Genomic DNA, 19244 nt, shown 5'->3' with positions numbered 1-19244 from the left:
TAAGGTCACTACTAAGGGGAAATCATTCTTTATCTTGCTCAAGTGCTTCATTTAACTGACTAATGACAGGCATTTATCCTGATACATTTCCAATTTTTGAGTGAGCAGACAATCAATAATAGTAACAAAAACTATACACATTGAAGATACTAGACATCACATATTAAACATTTGTGTAAAAGTCAAATTTATATGTGGCACAATCGATTGATTTGAATTTGGATTTGAAGTAACAGAGAGTAACAACTGGGGTGAAAGTTGAAATAAAAAATTATCAAATAATTGAATCAATAATCAAAATAGACAAATAAAACTAATAATCAGATTATTTTAACCTTCTTAGTGAGATGTAAATATACCAGCTGATCATCTATTTAATTCTACAATAATTGACCTCTGTGGATACAGTACCCATTCTTTTTCCACAACTCTGTAATCTCCCCTTTATTCCCTAAAATAATGTTCCACAAAACAGATTGTCTGCATAGATTTTGTGATCATAGACTCCAGACACACTCAGAGAATCATGAAACAAGGAGAGAATTCCAAAATTTGTTCAACTCAAAGTAGTGGTGTGCTGGTAAATGTTTAACAAAATAGCTTTCCATAAATATAAAGACTTGACTTGTAGTGTTTTTTAATTTCTGTGATATCAATACTCCCTTCATTGTTGATTGCATGCTACCAATATCTCAGTGATCACTGGGCACAGAGTTGGGAGAGGTGGGTGCAGTTGGATCTCATGAGTCAGTCAGTGTCCTGACTCTAACACACCATTGGACCAAAGTGATCACCATTTAGTCTAGGTGGTACTTAAATGATGGCAGCAAACAGCGATGGCTTGGCAGCTTGTTAAACTGTTGAGTCATCTTTGGAATTGTGTTCTTTCTATGTAACTTAGCTCATTTCACAATCTAAAATAATTTCATTTTACGTTATTTGAAGATGAAATTTAACTGATATTTTTTTAGATTCAGATTTCCTGCCTTTGAAAGACATTAGGTGACTTTTTAGTATTCCTTTTCGATATTATCAACTGAACCTGCTTTTGTTTTTCTTTAAAGCCTGTATAGTACTTTCTATCTCACATGATAAATCATATTCAAACTTATAGTTTGATTTGATTTAGTAAGTTTGTTCAAGTTTGCTAGTTCTCACATCATTCACTAGCAGTTTTACCAACTGCTAGAGCAGAAAACAGTAATTTCAGTTTATTTCAATATTTTGGTTAATCATTGGCTACATAGTGATACATTGGTACAAATATATTGGCTATATATTGGTTTCTGTTCTTTGAACTCTAGCTTTTTTTCCCTTTCCTTTTCTTCTTTTAATTTTTCTTTACCTCCTTTTGCTTTATGTATCTGTCTCTATAACTCAGTGTCTCTCAAAAAATGTTGATAACAATTTTTCTGATAACAAATGATAATCTCAGCTTCATATACTAAGACAACACTACTGGCTGGGTGCAGTGGCTCACACCTGTAATCCCAGAACTTTGGGAGGCTGAGGCAGGCGGATCACCTGAGGTCAGGAGTTTGAGAACAGCCTGACCAACATGGAGAAACCACGTCTCTACTAAAAATACAAAATTAGCTGGGTGTGGTGGTGCCTGCCTGTAATCCCAGCTACTCGGGAGGCTGAGGCAGGAGAATCGCTTGAACCCAGGAGGCAGAGGTTGCGGTGAGCCGAGATCACGCCACTGCACTCCAGCCTGGGCAATAAGAGTGAAACTTTGTCTTAAAAAAAAAAAAAAGACACGACTGACCCATAACAGTATCAGTGGTGATGAACACAGAATTCAAAATCAGAGAGGCCAACATTCAAATATCCTGGTAACTGAGGATATTTGGGCAAATTTCTTCAACTCTAGTCTCTTATCTGTAAAATATAAAAAATGTGTACTTTTTGAGGTTGTTGTAGGAATGAAAGAGTGTATGTATTATTCCAGGTATATTGTAAGAATTGACAAAATTATAACTACTAGAAGTAGTGATGGTATTATTAGTAATGCTAACAATGTATTATATTTAAGTATTAGAAATAAATGTATGTTATTAGGTTGGTGCAAAAGTAATTGTGGTTTTTGCCACTTTAATGGCAAAAACCACAATTACTTTTACACCAACCCAAATACAGTAGCTTTGAAAATATATCACATTTTTCTTTCTCACTTATATGATCTATAGAAACCTGTTTGCTAGAATACTTGCAAGGGTTAAGGGTATACATTCTCTATGCAGCCTCATCAGCACAAATATTTTAAATTGAGGAATTATTAAGGATCTTGAGAATACTATGCAAGGCACTCCTCAATCCTTAAATGTAGTACGGATTTGGCTTCAGCAGTTAAAATTTTTCAATTCATTACATCATAATTATAGCTCAAATTACACCAAAACATTACATTACTGACTTTCACTGTGTGCTCCCTTAAAATGAGAAAATATCCTTCTACCAGTATGTGTTTAGTGTGATTTTCCAACATATATATTTTTAGTGTGTTCTTGGTATCCATATGTACTATTTTGCATGTGCCACTATGGTGCTATACTAAATTAAGCAGGTCATTTTTGATACCATTTTTGCCTTGCAAATTGTTTTGGGGGACTACCCAAATTAGGCTTGCTTGTGAACTTTTATTGTAATTCCAGAGAATTAACAACACATAAAATTTTAAAAATTTAATGTTTTACCTGATAAAATTGTATAAATTTAGAGTATGAAACATGATGCTTTGATACATGTATGTGTTGTAAAATGGCTAAATCAAGCTAATTATATACCCATTACCTCACATACTTACTTTTTTTGTGGTGAGAACATTTAAACTCTACTCTTCTTGCAAATCAAAACCAGAGTGAGATACCAACCAGTAAGAATGGCTGTTACTAAAAAGTCAAAAAATAAAATATGCTGCTGAGGTTGGGGAAAAAAGAGAACACTTATACACTGCTGGTGGAAATATACATTAGTTCAGTCACTGTGGAGAGCAGTTTGGAGATTTCTCAAACAATTTAAAACAGAACTACCATTTGATCCAGCAATCCCATTACTGAGTATGTATCCAAAGGAAAATAAATCATTCTACCAAAAAGACACTTGCACTTGTATGTTTATTGCAGCACTATTCTCAATAGCAAAGATATGGAATCAACCAGGGTGCATGTCAATGGTGGATTGGTAAAGAATACGTGATACACATATGCCATAAAATACTATGCAGCCATAAAACAAAATCATGTCTTTTGCTGCAACATGGACGCAGCTGGAGGCCATTATTTTAAGCAAATTAACATAGAAACAGAAAACCAAATGGTGCCTGTTCTCACTTATAAGTGGGAGCTGGAGCTAAATATTGGGTAAACACGGACACAAAGATGGTAACAATAAACACTGGGGATTCTAAAAGTGGGGACGGGGAGCAGGGCAAGGGTTAAAAAACTACCTATTGGGTAGTTCACTACTTGGGCAATAGGATCATTAGAAGCCTGAACCTCAGCATCACACAATACATCAATGTAACAAACTTACACCTGCACCCTCTAAATCTAAAATTTAAAAATAAAAAAAAAATTTTTGAAGTCTACTCCCTTAAAAATTTTCATGTATATAATATATAATAACATCTAAAACTATATCATTTGTATTTTTGTAAAATAATGTTTCAAAAATCCATGCCATTAATAAAATAAGAAAGCCACCTGAATGGCCTGATTTCCATTCTCACAACACCTTTTTTTTCTATCCCAAACACATCTTAATGCTCCATTTTTCTGCCCATAAATATATAGATTTGTACCAAGGTTCTATTTTGTACAAATGTTTACTACATAGTAACATTAAATTTTACCACTCAGATTTTGAACCTCCTCTTTGTTCTTGGTTGAATTTGCTAGTTAAATTGGAGCACTTGGTGACTGAAATTTTGGAATGTTCCCTAGATCAGCTCCAAGTACCCATAGAATTATGCTCTTGGCATTTGTTCTGATCATTAATATACACAAATTTGAAATAGACATACAGAATTTTCACAAAAAGGATGCAACCCCAAATATTTAACAATGAAAACATACCTTGCTAATTTTACAAGTAAAATTTATGAAGAATGAAACAAGCATAATTTTATTAAAATCTTTAAGGAATCTGTATTTTAGACATAATGGTGAATACTTCAGATCTAAATATTTACCATATTATTGAAATTACTTGATGGTTGAAAACTCTTTAGCTCTAATTATGAAGTTTTCAGGACTTACATTAGATTAAAATGCCAAGTTATTTGGAAGAACAAATGTTACATACATAACATATATTAAAATAAACGCTGATTAAGTACAAACTTAAAACATACTTTAGATTTAGAAATGCTTATCAGGAGTAATTTTATCACATTTGACACAACACTTGTTAAGGAATATTCAAATGCAAAGTTATTTGTAACAGAATGAACTCACAAAATAGAAATATTTATAACCAAAAATATTTAACCATTTCCATAGATTTGTGATTTTTTTAGTTTTTATACTGCCATTAATTTATAATTTTATTCCATTGTGATCAGAAAACATATTTGGTGTGATTTTACTAATTTTGTTAAGATTTATTTTATGACTCATCCTGTGATCTATCCTAAAGAAAGATTGCTGCATACTTGAGAAGAATTTTATTCTGCTGCAGTTGGATGAGATGTTTTAAATGTCTATTAGGTCCATGTGGTTTATTGTGTTGCTCAAGTTTTCAATTTTCTTACTGATCTTCAGTCTGGATATTCTGCCCACTATTGAAAGTGGGATATATTTACCAGCAGAGAAAAGTCTAGAAACAGATGCCTTCACTGGTGAATTTTACCAAACTTGTAATAAGAATTAATGACAATCCTTCTCAAATTCTTTCAAAACATCGAAGAGAAAGGAACACTTCCAAACTCATTTTATAAGACCAGCATTACCCTCATACTGAAGCCAAAGACAATGGAACTACAAGAAAAGAAAACCATACAAATATCCCTGACAAATATAGATGAAAAAATCCTGAACAATATACTAACAAGCCAATTCTAACAGCATGTTAAAATATTCTCCACCATGACCAAGTGGGATTTATCCCTGTAATGCAGGGAAGATTCGACATATTAAAACTAATTAACATTGGCTGGGCACGGTGGCTCACGCCTGTAATCCCAGCACTTTGGGAGGCCAAGGCAGGTGGATCACCTGAGATCAGGAGTTTGAGACTAGCCTGGCCAACATAGTGAAACTCCATCTCTACTAAAAATACAAAAATTAGCCGGGCATGGTGGTGGGCACCTGTAATCCCAGCTACATGGGAGGCTGAGGCAGGAGAATTGCTTTAACCTGGGAGGTGGAGGTTGCAGTGAGCCGAGATAGTGCCACTGTACTCCAGCCTGGGCAACAGCGAGACTCCATTTCAAAAAATAATAACATAATATATCATGTTAGCATAACAAATAATAAAAATAATATGTTGATCTTAATAGATGTAGCAAAAGTATTTGCAAAATTCAACATCCTCTCATGTTAAAAACTCTCAACAAACAGGAAATGAGAGAAAATTGCCTCAACAAAGTAAAGGTCATACATGAAAATTCCAGAGCTAACGTCATACTCACTTGTGAAATACTGAAAATTTTACCTTGATCCAGTCAAGGTTGCTACTTCTCCCCACTTCTATTCAACAGAGTACTGGAAGTCTGAGCCAGAGCCATTAGGCAAGGAAAAGAAAGAGAAGGTATCCATATAAGAAAGAAAGAAGTAAAATTGTGCCTTTTCGCAAATGATCAAATTTTATATATAGAAAACCCTAAAGACTTAGTTTAAAAAGAACCTTTAGAAGTAATAAGTAAATAGAAAAATCAGTTGTGTTTCTATAGAGCAACAATGAACTATTGTAAAAGCAGTTTAGAAAAGCAATCACATTTACAATAGCACCAAAAAGAATAAAATTCTTAGGAATAAACTTAACTAAGGAAGTGAAAGACAAAACTACAAGAAAAACATGGAACAAATTTTTAAAAGTCACAAACAAATGGAAAAACATCCTGTGCTAATGGATTGGAAAATGTAATACGGTTAAAATGTCTATACTTCCCAAAGTGGTCTAAACATTCAATGTAATCCTTATCAAAATTCTAATGCATTTTTACAGAAATAGAAAAAAACAGTTTTAAAATTAATATGGAATCACAAAAGGCCAGGAATAACCAAACCAATTTTGAGAAAGGAGAACAAAGCTAGAAGCCTCACGCACTTTCTGATTTCAAAATCTATTACAAAGCTACAGTAATAAAAAAAAAAAAGGATATAATACTGGCATAAAAACAGACATATAGACCAATGGAGCAGAATGGAGAGCCTAGAAAAAAATACCCACTTAAATGATCGGGTAATCTTTGACGAGGTTTCTAACACTACATGATGGGGGAAGAAAAGTCTCTTCAACAAATGATGTTGGGAAAACTAGATATCAGCATGCAATAGAATAAAATTGGTTCCTTGTCTTACACCATACAAAAATTAACTTCAAATAGATGAAAGAACTAAACATAAGCTCTGAAGAAAATAGAAGAGGAAAGGTTCATGACTTTGGTCTTGGCAGTGATTTCATGGATATGACACCTTAACACAGGCAACAAAGCCAAAAATATACAAGTGGGATTTCTTCAAACCAAAAAGTTCCCAGTGTGTGGCCTGCTGGTGTGTGGCCTGCTGGTGTGCCAGTGCCTTTGGTGCATTCCTCTTGACATCCAGCAGCCTGTGTCTTCTTCTGCTGATCTGCTCCTCTCAACGTACAGCCGCTGTGTGTCTGCCTGTTAGGGTCTTGGGGCTTTTTATAGGCACAGGATGGGGGTGTGGTGGGCTAGGATGGTCTTGGGAAATGCGACATTTGGGCGTGAAGTCAGGAGTGCCTGTCCTCGCCTAGGTCCGTGGGGGTGGAGCCCTCCTCTACCTAGCACTTCCCTTCCCCACTTCCATATCATTTAAAGAGACTAAGCTCTTGCCTTCCCAGCACTCCCATATTAATAGTATATAGTCAGACCATTGTAGTAATAAAAAACAAAACAAAACAAAACGAAACTCTATTCTGCCAATCCTTCTACCTGGATAACTCCCTTTAGTCTATCTTATAGGGCAAGTTTCTTAGCAATGAATTCTCTCAGTGTTTATTTATCTAGGAATATAACAGATCATACCATATGAAAGACTGAAACAGACTGGCTGTTCACATAGATTGAGTGCACAAGCTTTAAGATCTCATACATGAGCTTTAAGACATTATATTGTCTTGTCAATCAGGGGATGGGTTTTAGGTTAGGTTTTAAAATTGAGAAAGCATACTATGGCATTTTAAAAATTCTAGTTTGTTGAAAACATGATGTTAACTCAGACTTTGAAATAATTGCACTCAGAATTATTTATAAAAACATTGGTATTCAAAATAAAAGGGACATAAGAAAATATAACCTTTATGGTACGCAGTTTTATATACATGGCTTATACACATTAGTGATCACAGAAAAACTAAACATTAGAAATGATGTCCTGAAACAGAAGATTGGTTAAGTACATAATGGTGGATCCTTACTGTGAAGTGCTATGCACCCATTAAGAATGTTTGTAAATAGTTTGATGTAAGCAGGTGCTAATGGTATGATGTTAAAAGATATGAACAAAATACAAGTATATATACATACATATATATATTCTACACAGAAGCACATAGAAAAATAATGGGAAAAGAACACATATGTATTAATAATATTTCTCTGTGATGCAATTTACAAATTCATTGTCCATAGTTTCAAACTGGTCTGTAATGAATATATATAATCAGAAAAAAGGTAAATAAATAAGTTTCAAAACAAGTATAAAAATATATAGTTGAATATTTCATGATAGGCTTATCCTACTTTTCTAATACCTGTATAGATAGCAAAACTTGATATTCTCTCCCACTTTTGTTCTCTCTCTCTCTCTCTTTCTCTGTATTAGTCTGTTCTCACAGTGCTAATAAAGACATACTTGAGACTGGGTAATTTATAAAAGAAAGAGGTTTAATGGACTCACAGTTCCACATAGCTTGGGAGGCCTCAAAATTATGGTGGAAGGCAAAGGAGAAGCAAAGGCATGTCTAACATGGCAGAAGGCAAAAGGGCATGTGCAGGGGAACTCCCCTTTATAAAACCATCATATGTCATGAGATTTATTTACTATCACGAGAACAGCATGGAAAAAGTCCACCTCCATGATTCATTTACCTCCCACTGCATCCCTCCCACGACAGTGGGGATTATTACAATTCAAGTTGAGGTTTGGGTGGGTACACAGAGCCAAACCATATCTATCACTCTCTCTCCACCATTGTTTTGGTGAATTTAAAAGTGACTTATTGCTCTATAGGATGAAAGCAATTTTACGAAGTCATGGATTTCCAATTTGGTACCTGGCAGTTTTCAGAGATATCACTTTCAATTTTCAGTTAACTAAATATTGTTCTATTTGTAGAAGGAAATTATCATAGTCAAGGGTACCTTAGTATAAAATATAGAAACCTAGGTGTGGAAGCTTTTTTCAAGTATGTACAAAGAATTTATATTTTTCACGACATAGCATAATGCTAACTATAAATCTCTTTTTTAATGACCTGATCACTAGGCACAGATGAGGTCATCAATACACAGTGAAAGAGGCCTCATTTAAATATATCATAAGGGAGGGTACTAGAGGTAAAAGAAAGAGCGGAGACTTTGGAGTCAGGATGGCTAGGTATCAACAGTTAACCTTGCCTCTTTGTAACTACATAAACCCAGGTAAGTTACTTGGCTTTTATAATCTAAATATTGATCATGAAATAGATATTTTAACACCTAAGTAGAATATACAATGTTTAAAAATACATAGTTATTGGGTTCACATTGTGATAATTGGATGTATTAACTGAGATTATCCTTCTTAAACACTTAGCACAATGCCTGAGACACAAAATGTGTGTCCAATAAATGTTAGTTACCTGCCCCACAAACTAATTCAGCAAACACTTTATGAGATCCTGTTATATAATCAAATATAGTACCAGGCTTAAAAAAATGTAAACATGAGAAGACATAAATCATTACTAACTAGTATGGCAAAGAAAATGGAAACAAAAAATTAAAATACATTGTGAGAATGCACACTGGCTTTCTGTTTCTCAAAAACTGAAAGCTCCTCCAGCCCTCAACCTTTGTTTTCTCTGCCTGAAAGGCTCTTTTGCTTGATCTTCCAAGGGCTATCTCACTTGTTTCACACAGCACTCTATTCATATTTCACCTCCTTAGAGATTTCTCCTGATCACCCTATCTAAAATCATCCTCTATCTCCCTCTACTCTGTCACATCATCTAATTGTATTATCTTTACATAAATTATTACTCTGAAATTATCTTATCCATATGTTTATTGACTTATATGTTTATTTTACATCCTCCCAGCTAAAATGTAAGTTCTATAATACCATGGTCCTTGTTTGTCTTGTCCATTAGTTTACCCCCAGCTCCTACTTCAGGACCTGACATTTAGTAAGCATTCAAAAATTGTTTGCTAAATGAAGGAATGAATAAAATATTCAACTGCTAAGTGGGCAGGAGCAAGGGAAATCAGTGAAGCTTCCAAGAAGAGGTGATATTTGAGCTGGGTTTTGAAAAATGGGTAATTTACCAAGCAGAGAAAACTGAGTTTGGACAGAGAAATATAATTTCAGGTATGGAAAACAGTTCATTTAAAGGAATGGACATCTAAAACCTTAAAAAAGTTCTGTTAGGGAATACAAATAATCTTCAGATAGAATTTTTCCTCGTTTTATTTTCTATTTCCATATGCTAAAATAGAATTTTCTACTCTTTTCCTTAGTTACACATTTTATGCTACTCAGGGCAAATAGATGTAAAAATGACCACATCATCAATCACTTAATTGATCCAGCACTACTTTCTTTAGTTTTAACCTTAGAAAGAGTTTATCATTTTAGTTTATCTTAATTCTAATATTAATGCTTTAGCTATACAATCTACTATATTCCTTTGAAAACGACTTCATTTTTTAAAAGTTAGTCTGTATGCTGTTAAATTCCTTATTCTTATTTATTTTCTTCACGTTTTAGCAGTGACCAATCTGCTTTGATATGCATAATAAAAGATCCTTGTGAAGCTACTAAACAGATACATAAAATTAACAGGATGCATTCCTTAACACTGTACGTATTTGAATATTATTTTATAATCTCATTTATCATGCTGTTAGTGTGGCCAGATAGTTAGGCATGAGCAGGAAAGGGAAACTCTGGGAGAGAAAGCTCTGGAGAATCTCACTGCCCAGGGACCACCCCAAACAGGCATGCTAAACATGAGCAGAGAGGAGAGGAAATACCTAGGCAGAAAAGAAGACTCAGAAATGCCCCTTAAGACACCCAGTAATGGCTCATTCTGCGGTTAACCTGTCAGGATGTAGCTAGCCACATGCTGATAAGAAGCGGAAAAGGACAAAAAGGAAATTCCTAAGAGATATGGAGGCACAAAAAGTTGCAGATGTAATCGCTCTGCGACCTTCCTGGGGTGGTGGTAACGAGCAACTCTGCTGTTAGGTAGGATTCCTATTGGTCACTGGGCCCTGCTCATGTGCATCAACTGACAGTAAGAGAGAATCTCGTAAATATGGGCAGGAACTAGGCAGGGACAAGGCGTAGACTTAAGACAGAAGCTGGAAACTAGACAAAGACAGAGACTTAGGACAGAGGCTGGAACTTAAAGAAAATGTCCAACATAATAAAAAACTGCAATGCAGCATGCTAAGGGCTGCTTCCAGATGTATCAGAACACTCTTCTCTTGGAATGTTCTTTTATTTCCTTAATATAATTTTTGGTTACTGTACTAATTAGTCTCTCGTCCAAATTATTTCTTCCAAGAAAATAAAGCCCTGAGGACCCCCACACTTCCCAGTAACAACGTGACTGCTGTGAATTTCACAAAACTACAACAAAATATAAAACGTTTATAAAGCCTTGATTCCTACTTAGGTAAAACCCACACATGATGAATGAGACCCCATGCTTGGTGAAGTTACCAAACACAGAACCAAACATTCTCTAGACAGAAAGAAATAAAGAAATTTTAAATTGTATGCTATTTAATAAGAAAGACATCCTTTTCATATAGGTGTCCTATAGTTTAATCACCAACTATTTCTAAACATAAATTTAAGTGACAAAAGCAAACGAAGCTGATTTAAAACAACGGTGACAAAAGCAATCAGAAAAGTTACAGCCCAGTCATAACTCTAACCTCAGTAAAGAAGAATACAAACACTGATTGCTGTCAAATCTAAATGATAGCCTTTAGAGGTTTCCAATGAATTTCAAATAGAACTGTAACATAGTAACTAGAACGATTTGTTTTGTGACTTTTAAAAACAAATGATAATGCTATTAGTTGTTCTACAGAGACATAACTTATTCATCCTGACCTAAAATATATTTGTTGACCAAAATAAAGATTCCTTAGATAAAATAACGTTGATTGTATCCTAGGTTTGATTAAACATTTTTGTTTGGCCTATTTAAAATGGTTTTTTGAGAGCATTATGCCCCTGATCAAAATATGACAGATATGATGTGAAAAGAAAGGAGATACACATTTCATATTAGTTATGGTCTGATAAAACATTAACTATATTCTGCTTGGTTTCCACTACACTAATGATGAGTACGGGTCAGCTGTCACTAGCATTGACTAAATCACTGTGTAAATGTAACTGTTTTGTGCAGAATTTTATAAATATATAATACAGAATATAAGAATCATAGACTTCAATTTTTGAAACTCATCTATATATCTATAGTTTTGTAAACAAGATAAATATAATTTACTGATAGGCCTTTTAACTATAAATGAATTAGCTAATGTCAAATATAAGTAAGTGCCATATAGCTGGGAAAAATTAGTAAAATAAGTAAAATCTCTCATTTAAAAGTTTACTTTCTGCTATAGTTTGAACATCTGCCCCCTCCAAGCTTACGTTAAAATTTAATTGCCATTGAAACAGTTTTAAAAGGTGATTAGGCCATGAGGGCCCTGCTTTTATGTGTAAGATTAATGCTACCATAAAAAGGCAATTTGGCTTTTTGCTCTCTTTCTCAGCCCTTCTGCCTTACGCTGTGTAATGACACAGCAAGAAAGCTCTCTCCAGATTCTAGTACCTTGATATTGGACTTCCCAGTCTCCAGAACTGTTAGCCAATAAATTTCTGTTTGCCATAAAGTACCCAGTCTGTGATATTCTGTAATAGCAGCACAAATGGACTAAGACATCTGAGAGGCAGACCATCACTAATCTAGTAATGTGTTTATATATCTACATGTATTCTATGTTGTATTTTTATTAGATTGGTTATTCGATTAGCAAACTAGAGGATAAGTTGTCTGTAAGATTTTGGAACTTATTTATAAATCCCTTCAATGATTGATATAGCCATCAAAAATATGTTGCCTTTGGTGAATTTTAATCAGTTTATGATTTGTGATGAAATATAGATATATCCTATAGTGGCAGAAGAACAATTATTAGACTGAAAATTGGGCAACACTGTTAAATATGTTGTGTTTGCAGTGAATTTTTTCTGTTGTATATTAGTTTATCTTTGTTAATTACCAAAATCTTAATAATTTTTTTGATGTATTATAATGAAGATCTTAAGAAAAAAATCAAATGTTGCCAGTGTAAAGTGACTATCAAGCCTATCACTTGACCATCAACCGATCCAGTATGTTTAAAAGCAAAAGCCACTGAAGCCCTAGCTTTGAATATTTAGAAGTCCTTATAACAAAAATTGAAAGTCAGTAGTTTACTGATGGGTTAAATCCAATTTACAAATATTTATTATGCAACTGTTATGCATCAGGCATTTTTCTAGGTACTGGTTATACAATGGTGAAAAAAATGGTATATTTCCCTTAAGGAACTCACAGTCTGCTGTGTGAAAGAGAATCTTACATCTTGCACCATTAGCTCTAGCTGATGGTCACTTTGAGCTTGGAGATGGAAGACTGGTAGAGCGATTTATTATCAACTGCTCTGGTAGTGGGATATAAACAATGGCTAGCTACTTAGAAACTGTGGCAACAGGTAGAGAACATTCATGTCATTGAATTACTTATAAATAAAAATGTACTACAAATATATCCGGTATAAAATAAAACTATATTTATTTCTATTACTTTTTCTGGAAGTCTGTACTTAAATTATACAAACTACTTTGTAAAAAAGTATCCATAATTCATTTGAATCATGTTTCTCTTCTCTATTCCTTATTAAAAAAAAGGAAGCTGAGGGTAAGCAGCTGAGCTGTAAGAATTAAGGGAAATAAATTGAACTAAAACTTTGTTAATTTTGAATATGAGTAAGTATACTGATACAAATCAAGAATCAATGTTTGAAACAGAGACAGAAACTGTAAATTATAACTGCAACCACAAACTATTTTAAACATTCATAGCCACACTATAATTACAGGTAATGACTTCCTTATATCAACATAAAGGACATAAATTACCTCAGGTTTCTCCACTTAGGCACTATTGACAATTTGGGCCAGATAATTACGTTTCAGTGTCCCCAGCCCTGACTCACTTGATGCCAGTAGTTCTCCCTGAGTTTTACCAACCAGCGCTGTACCAGATATTGCCAAATATCCCCCGGGAGGGGGAAAGAAATCACCTGAGTTTGACAGCCAGTGATTTAGATATAACGCACATGTGTCAGAACATGACCTATATTTATTTGGGACTTAATGCTTTCCTCCTAAGGTCAGTAACCAGACAAGGATATTTGCTCTCAACAATTCTATTCAACATTGCACTGAAAGATATAGCCAAGTGCAATTGGGTAAGAAAAATAAATAAAAGGCATCCAGACTGAAGATGAGAAATTAAAAATTGTCTTCATTTGCAGATAACATTATCATCTATGTAGAAAATCTGACGATATCTACAAAAATGCAAGTAGGACATTTTATATAAAGTAGGCCCTCCATATACACAGGTTCAGCATCCTCAGATTCAGTCAACTGCAGATAGAAAATATTGGAAAAAATTAACAGTGAAACAATAAAATAATACAAATTTTAATATATAGCATAACAGCTATTTACATAGCATTTACATTGTATTAAGTTTTTTAAGTAATCTGGAGATTAATGCATACGAGAAAATGTGTGTAGGTTATATGCAAATACTATACAATTTTATATAAGGAACATGATCATCTACAGATTTTGGTGTTTATGGGCTGTCCCGGAATGAATTTCTCAAGGTATCTAAGGGACAACTGTATATTTTTGTTTTCTTTCCTCTCTTATCATGTGATGTAAAATGTACTGGTTTTTTTATAATAGTACTTAAGTATTATTAATTTTATATCTCAGTATTTAAGTTTTAAAAAGGGGTTAGTGCATTTTTGGTTGTATGCAAGATAATTGTATCACATTAGGGAAATTATGACCTTGTTATTATCTTTATTTGGAGATTAAATATGGCTTAAGGATGTATGTGGGTGCCAAGTGGACAAGGGGTGGATTTATGATAGTTAATTTTATGTCAACTTGACTGGGCCACAGTGCACTCAGATAAAACATTATTTCTATGCATGTCTGTGAAGGTATTTCTGGATGAGATGGCATTTGCATTGATGGACTCAGTATAGCAGATTGCCTTCCCCAATGTGAGTGAACATCATCCAGTCTATTGAGGTCTTGAATAGAACAAAAGTTAAAGGAAGGGGAAATTCACTCCTTTTTTCCCTGCCTCATTGCATGAGTTGAGATAGCTCAACTCGTCTTCTCTTGCCCTTGAACTGAAATTTACACAATTGGCTCCTCTTGTTTTCTCAGGTGCTTTGACTCAGATTGAATTGCAGCACTGACTTTCGTGATTCTCCAGTTTGTAGATAACTGATCATGGGACTTCTCAGCCTCCATAATCACATGAGCCAATTCTTCACAATAAGTCAAATATCTGGATTGATATTCTACTCTATCAATCTAAACGACTACCTTTATGTCATTATTATGCTATCTTGACTGTTGCAGTTTTTTAATAAGCTTTAAAATTGGCAAGTGCTAGCTCTTTGTGATCTTCCTTTTTGAGATTATTTAGGCTACTTTTGGACCTGTGCATTTTCATATAAATTTTAAAATCAACTTGTCAGTTTCTATAATTTTGATGATGATTACATTAAATCTGTAGACCAATTTGAGGAGAATTGCCATCTATACTAGTCAGAGTTTTCCAGAGAAACAGAACCAATAACACACACACACACATACACACACACACACACACAATAATAAATGCCTCATTTTAGCACTCAATTCTTATCATAAAGATTTGGTCTTGAGTCTCTGGAAGAAAATATTCACTTTTCCAGTTACTTAGAATAGTTCAAATCTGACATATTTTTATTGTATAGTTCATAGAGCACAGAACATATAAACCTGGCCAGACCAAGATGATACTATGACGTTGAGCTGAAGGAAAGTATAGTAAACACTAAATAAGAATTGTCTTCTAATTAGCTGGGCGTGGTGGTACATGCCTGTAATCCCAGCTACTCTGGAGGCTGAGGCAGGAGAATTGCTTGAACCTGGCAGGCGGAGGTTGCAGTGAGCTGAGATCACGAGATCACGCCATTGCACTCCAGCCTGGGCAACAAGAGTGAAACTCCGTCTCAAAAAAAAAAAAAAAAGAATTGTCTTCTATGTACATGTACAAGACATGACAGTTGACCCTATGGAGTATGTAATCCAAATGTCCACTTGTGGTCTTCTTTTGATATATAATTCCTTTGGTTATGATTATTATAATCATAAAATGTGTCCCTATTTCTTATACTGTTGATTGCTATTGATAGCACAATGGTAATTGATAAGAAATTATAAAGTCGATCTCAGGAAAGAGAATGCAGCAGGTAGGCTCTTTTGCTTCTTATCAAATTGCAAAAACTTTATGTTCTTACAATAGTTTTTTATTGGAGAACTGATTTAAAAGGTTTAGAATTAACATATTTATATATGTTAGTCTCTCTTTTGTTCTTTCTTCTGACTGCCTAGATGAAGACTGACAAAAGTATTTTGCATGACTATTTTAATGTGGGATTAAACTATTACAGAGAACACATATGAATGAAAAGTTTTGAATTATTGTCAGTGCATGGAATAGGCTATAATCACAGAGAACTAGTTTTACCATGTGTAATTGTAAGATTAAACCAACTACAAAGAATAAAGAAAAAAGTCATATTCTTTGGAACACAGTGCAAGAGAACTCTATAAGGTACATTTACCATTAACCAGAAATTAGAATGGTTCATTCCTATATTGATGATTTAACCACCTTTTGTTCCTGTTGGTTTTAAGGTTTAAAAACATTTTTCTAATGCTTCATGATGTAAACTTATAAGTTAATTTTATACATAGTAATGAAAGAAAAAAGATACAATTCAAAGGCAGAGAGAAGGGACTGAAATGAGAATTAATAATTACATAAAATAGAGTAGCCATTGCTATGTGTAAGGTAGAGTGCTAAGAGCTTTATGTGAATTATCTCATTTAATCCTAACAAAATCCCTGTGAGATAGTTGCTATTGCTAATCCCCTCTAAAAGAGAAAACTAGGGCTTAGAGAGGTTAAATATCTTACCAAAAGCCACCCAGCCACCAAACAGAATAACTCAAACCTTGTGATAACTTTTTGTCCTGTGTTGGTTGTGTATGTGTATGTGCACATGTATGTAAGTGTATGTGTGGAAGTATGTGTGTTCTTTATAATATTACATATAGCTGTCAACTGTCATTTGTGGCTGCCCAACATCTTCTGAATATCATCTTTACATATTGATAGTGTTACACATATTTGTTCCCACCTTGCCAGAGTCAAATCCCGAAAACTTATTTTGCTGCTCTCCCTTTTAGCTAGGCTGAAGATAAGTGATTTTGTAGATACACCAATCTGAGACTTCAGTTCAGAACTCAGTAGCATAAGGAATCAGGCTCTAAGTGGGTCATGCATTGTTCTGGCCTAAGTCATGACAGAGGCATCCAGGTTTGAAAATCAACTCTAACAGCTACAATAGATTTGAGTTCTTGGCAACTTGTATATGGGCTGAACAATGGCAGCCTTGGCAGCAGCTTCCTTATCAGTTCAATTCTATGGTGTGTGTCTCAGTATCGTTAGTGGAAGCTTATCTTCAAGTCTATTTATCTTGCACTTCTGCATAAGTCTGTTCTCACACTGCTAATAATGATATATCCGAGACTGGGTAATTTATAAAGGAAAGAGGTTTAATGGTCTCACAGTTTGACATGGCTGGGGAGTCTGCACAATCATGGCAGAGGTGAATGAGAAGCAAAGTGACGTCTTACATGGTGGCAAGCAAGAGAGTGTGTGCAGATGAAGTACCATTTATGAAAGCATCACATCTAGTGAGATTTATTCACTATCATGAGAACAGCATGGGAAAGACCTGCCCCCATGATTCAATTACCTTCCACCAGGTCCCTCCCCCAGCACATGGGAATTATGGAAGCTACAATTTAAGATGAGGTTTGGGTGAGGACACAGACAAACCTCATGATTCTGCCCCCGGCCCCTCCCAAATCTCATGTCCTCCAATTTCAAAACCAATCATGCTGTCCCAACAGTCCCCCAAAATCTTAACTCATTTCAGCATTAACTCAAAAGTCCACAGTCCAATGTCTCATGTGAGACAGGGCAAGTCCCTTCTGCATATGAGCTTGTAAAATCAAAAGCAAGTTAGTTACCTCCTAGATACATGTTGGTACAGGCATTGGGTAAATGCACCCATTCCAAATGGGAGAAATTGGCCAAATTAAAGGAGCTATAGGCTCCATGCAAGTCTGAAATCCAGCAGGGCAGTCAAATCTTAAAGCTCCAAAATGATCTCCTTTGACTCCATGCCTCTCATCCAGGTCACGCTGATGCAAGAGGTGATTTCCCATGGTATTGGGCAGCTCTGCCCCTGTGGTTTTGCAGGGTCCAGCCACCCCTACTAGCTGCTTTCATGGTCTGGCATTGAGTGTCTGTGGCTTTTCCAGGTACATGGTGCAAGCTGTTGGTGGATCTATCATCCTGGGGTCTGAAGGATGGTGACCCAATTCTCACAGCTCCACTAGGCACTGGCCCAGTGGGGACTCTGTGTGGGGGATCAAACCCCATATTTTCCATCTGCACTGCCCTAGCAGATGTTCTCCATGAGGGCCCCACACCTGCAGCAAAATTCTGCCTGGACAGCCAGGTGTTTCCATACATCCTCTGAAATCTAGGCAGAGTTCCCCAAACTTCAGTTATTCACTTCTGTGCACCCACAGGCTCAGCACCACATGGAAGCTGCCAATGCTTGGAGATTGCACCCTCTGAAGCCACAGCCTGAGCTGTACCTTAGCCCTTTTTAGCCACAGCTGGAATGTCTGGAATGCAGGGCACCAAGTCCCTAAGCTACACACAGCAGGAAGGCCCTGGGTCTGGCCCATGAAATCATTCTTTCCTCCTAAGCTTCTAGTCCTGTGATGAGAGGGGCTGCTGGGTAGGTCTCTGACATGCCCTGGAGACATTTCCCTTATTGTCTTGGCAATTAACATTTGGCTCCTTGTTACTTATGCAATTTCTGCAGCCAGCTTGAATTTCCTCTCAGAAAATGTGTTTTACTTTTCTATTGCATTGTCAGACTGCAAATTTTCTGAACTTTTATGCTCTGCTTCCCTTTTAAACATATATTCCAATTCCAAACCATATCTTTGTGAATACATAAAACTGAATGCTTTTAACAGCACTCAAGTAACCTCTTGAATGCTTTGCTGCTTAGAAATTTCTTCCACCAGATGCCTTAAATCATCTCTCTCAAGTTCAAAGTTTCACAAATCTCTAGGGCAAGGGCAAAATGCCACCAGTCTCTTTGCTAAAACATAGCAAGAGTCATCTTTATTCCAGTTTCCAACAAGTTTCTCATCTCCATCTGAGATGAGTAGCATTTGATCAAAGTCATTCAACAGGTCTCTTGGAAGTTCCAAACCTTCCCACCTCTTCCTGTCCTTTTCTGAGCCCTCCAAACTGTTCCAACCTCTGCCTGTTACCCAGTTCCAAAGTCGCTTCCACATTTTCCAGTATCTTTACTGCAGCACTCCA

General features: G+C 35.4%; 1 long non-coding RNA gene across 1 annotated transcript in view; it reads left to right on the top strand.

Annotated features, from left to right (window-relative positions):
• Nucleotides 1-3560: 3560 nt before the first annotated feature.
• Nucleotides 3561-19244, top strand: part of LOC134735993 (uncharacterized) — a 606060-nt gene continuing 590376 nt past the window's right edge. The window contains exon 1 of the long non-coding RNA XR_010119602.1: nucleotides 3561-3584. This is a non-coding gene — a long non-coding RNA (uncharacterized lncRNA). The remainder of the gene's footprint in view (nucleotides 3585-19244) is intronic.

The sequence above is a fragment of the Symphalangus syndactylus genome, chromosome X, assembly GCF_028878055.3.
Source record: "Symphalangus syndactylus isolate Jambi chromosome X, NHGRI_mSymSyn1-v2.1_pri, whole genome shotgun sequence".
In the NCBI taxonomy this organism is placed as follows: domain Eukaryota; kingdom Metazoa; phylum Chordata; class Mammalia; order Primates; family Hylobatidae; genus Symphalangus; species Symphalangus syndactylus.
This window is presented reverse-complemented; position numbering and strand designations above follow the sequence as displayed.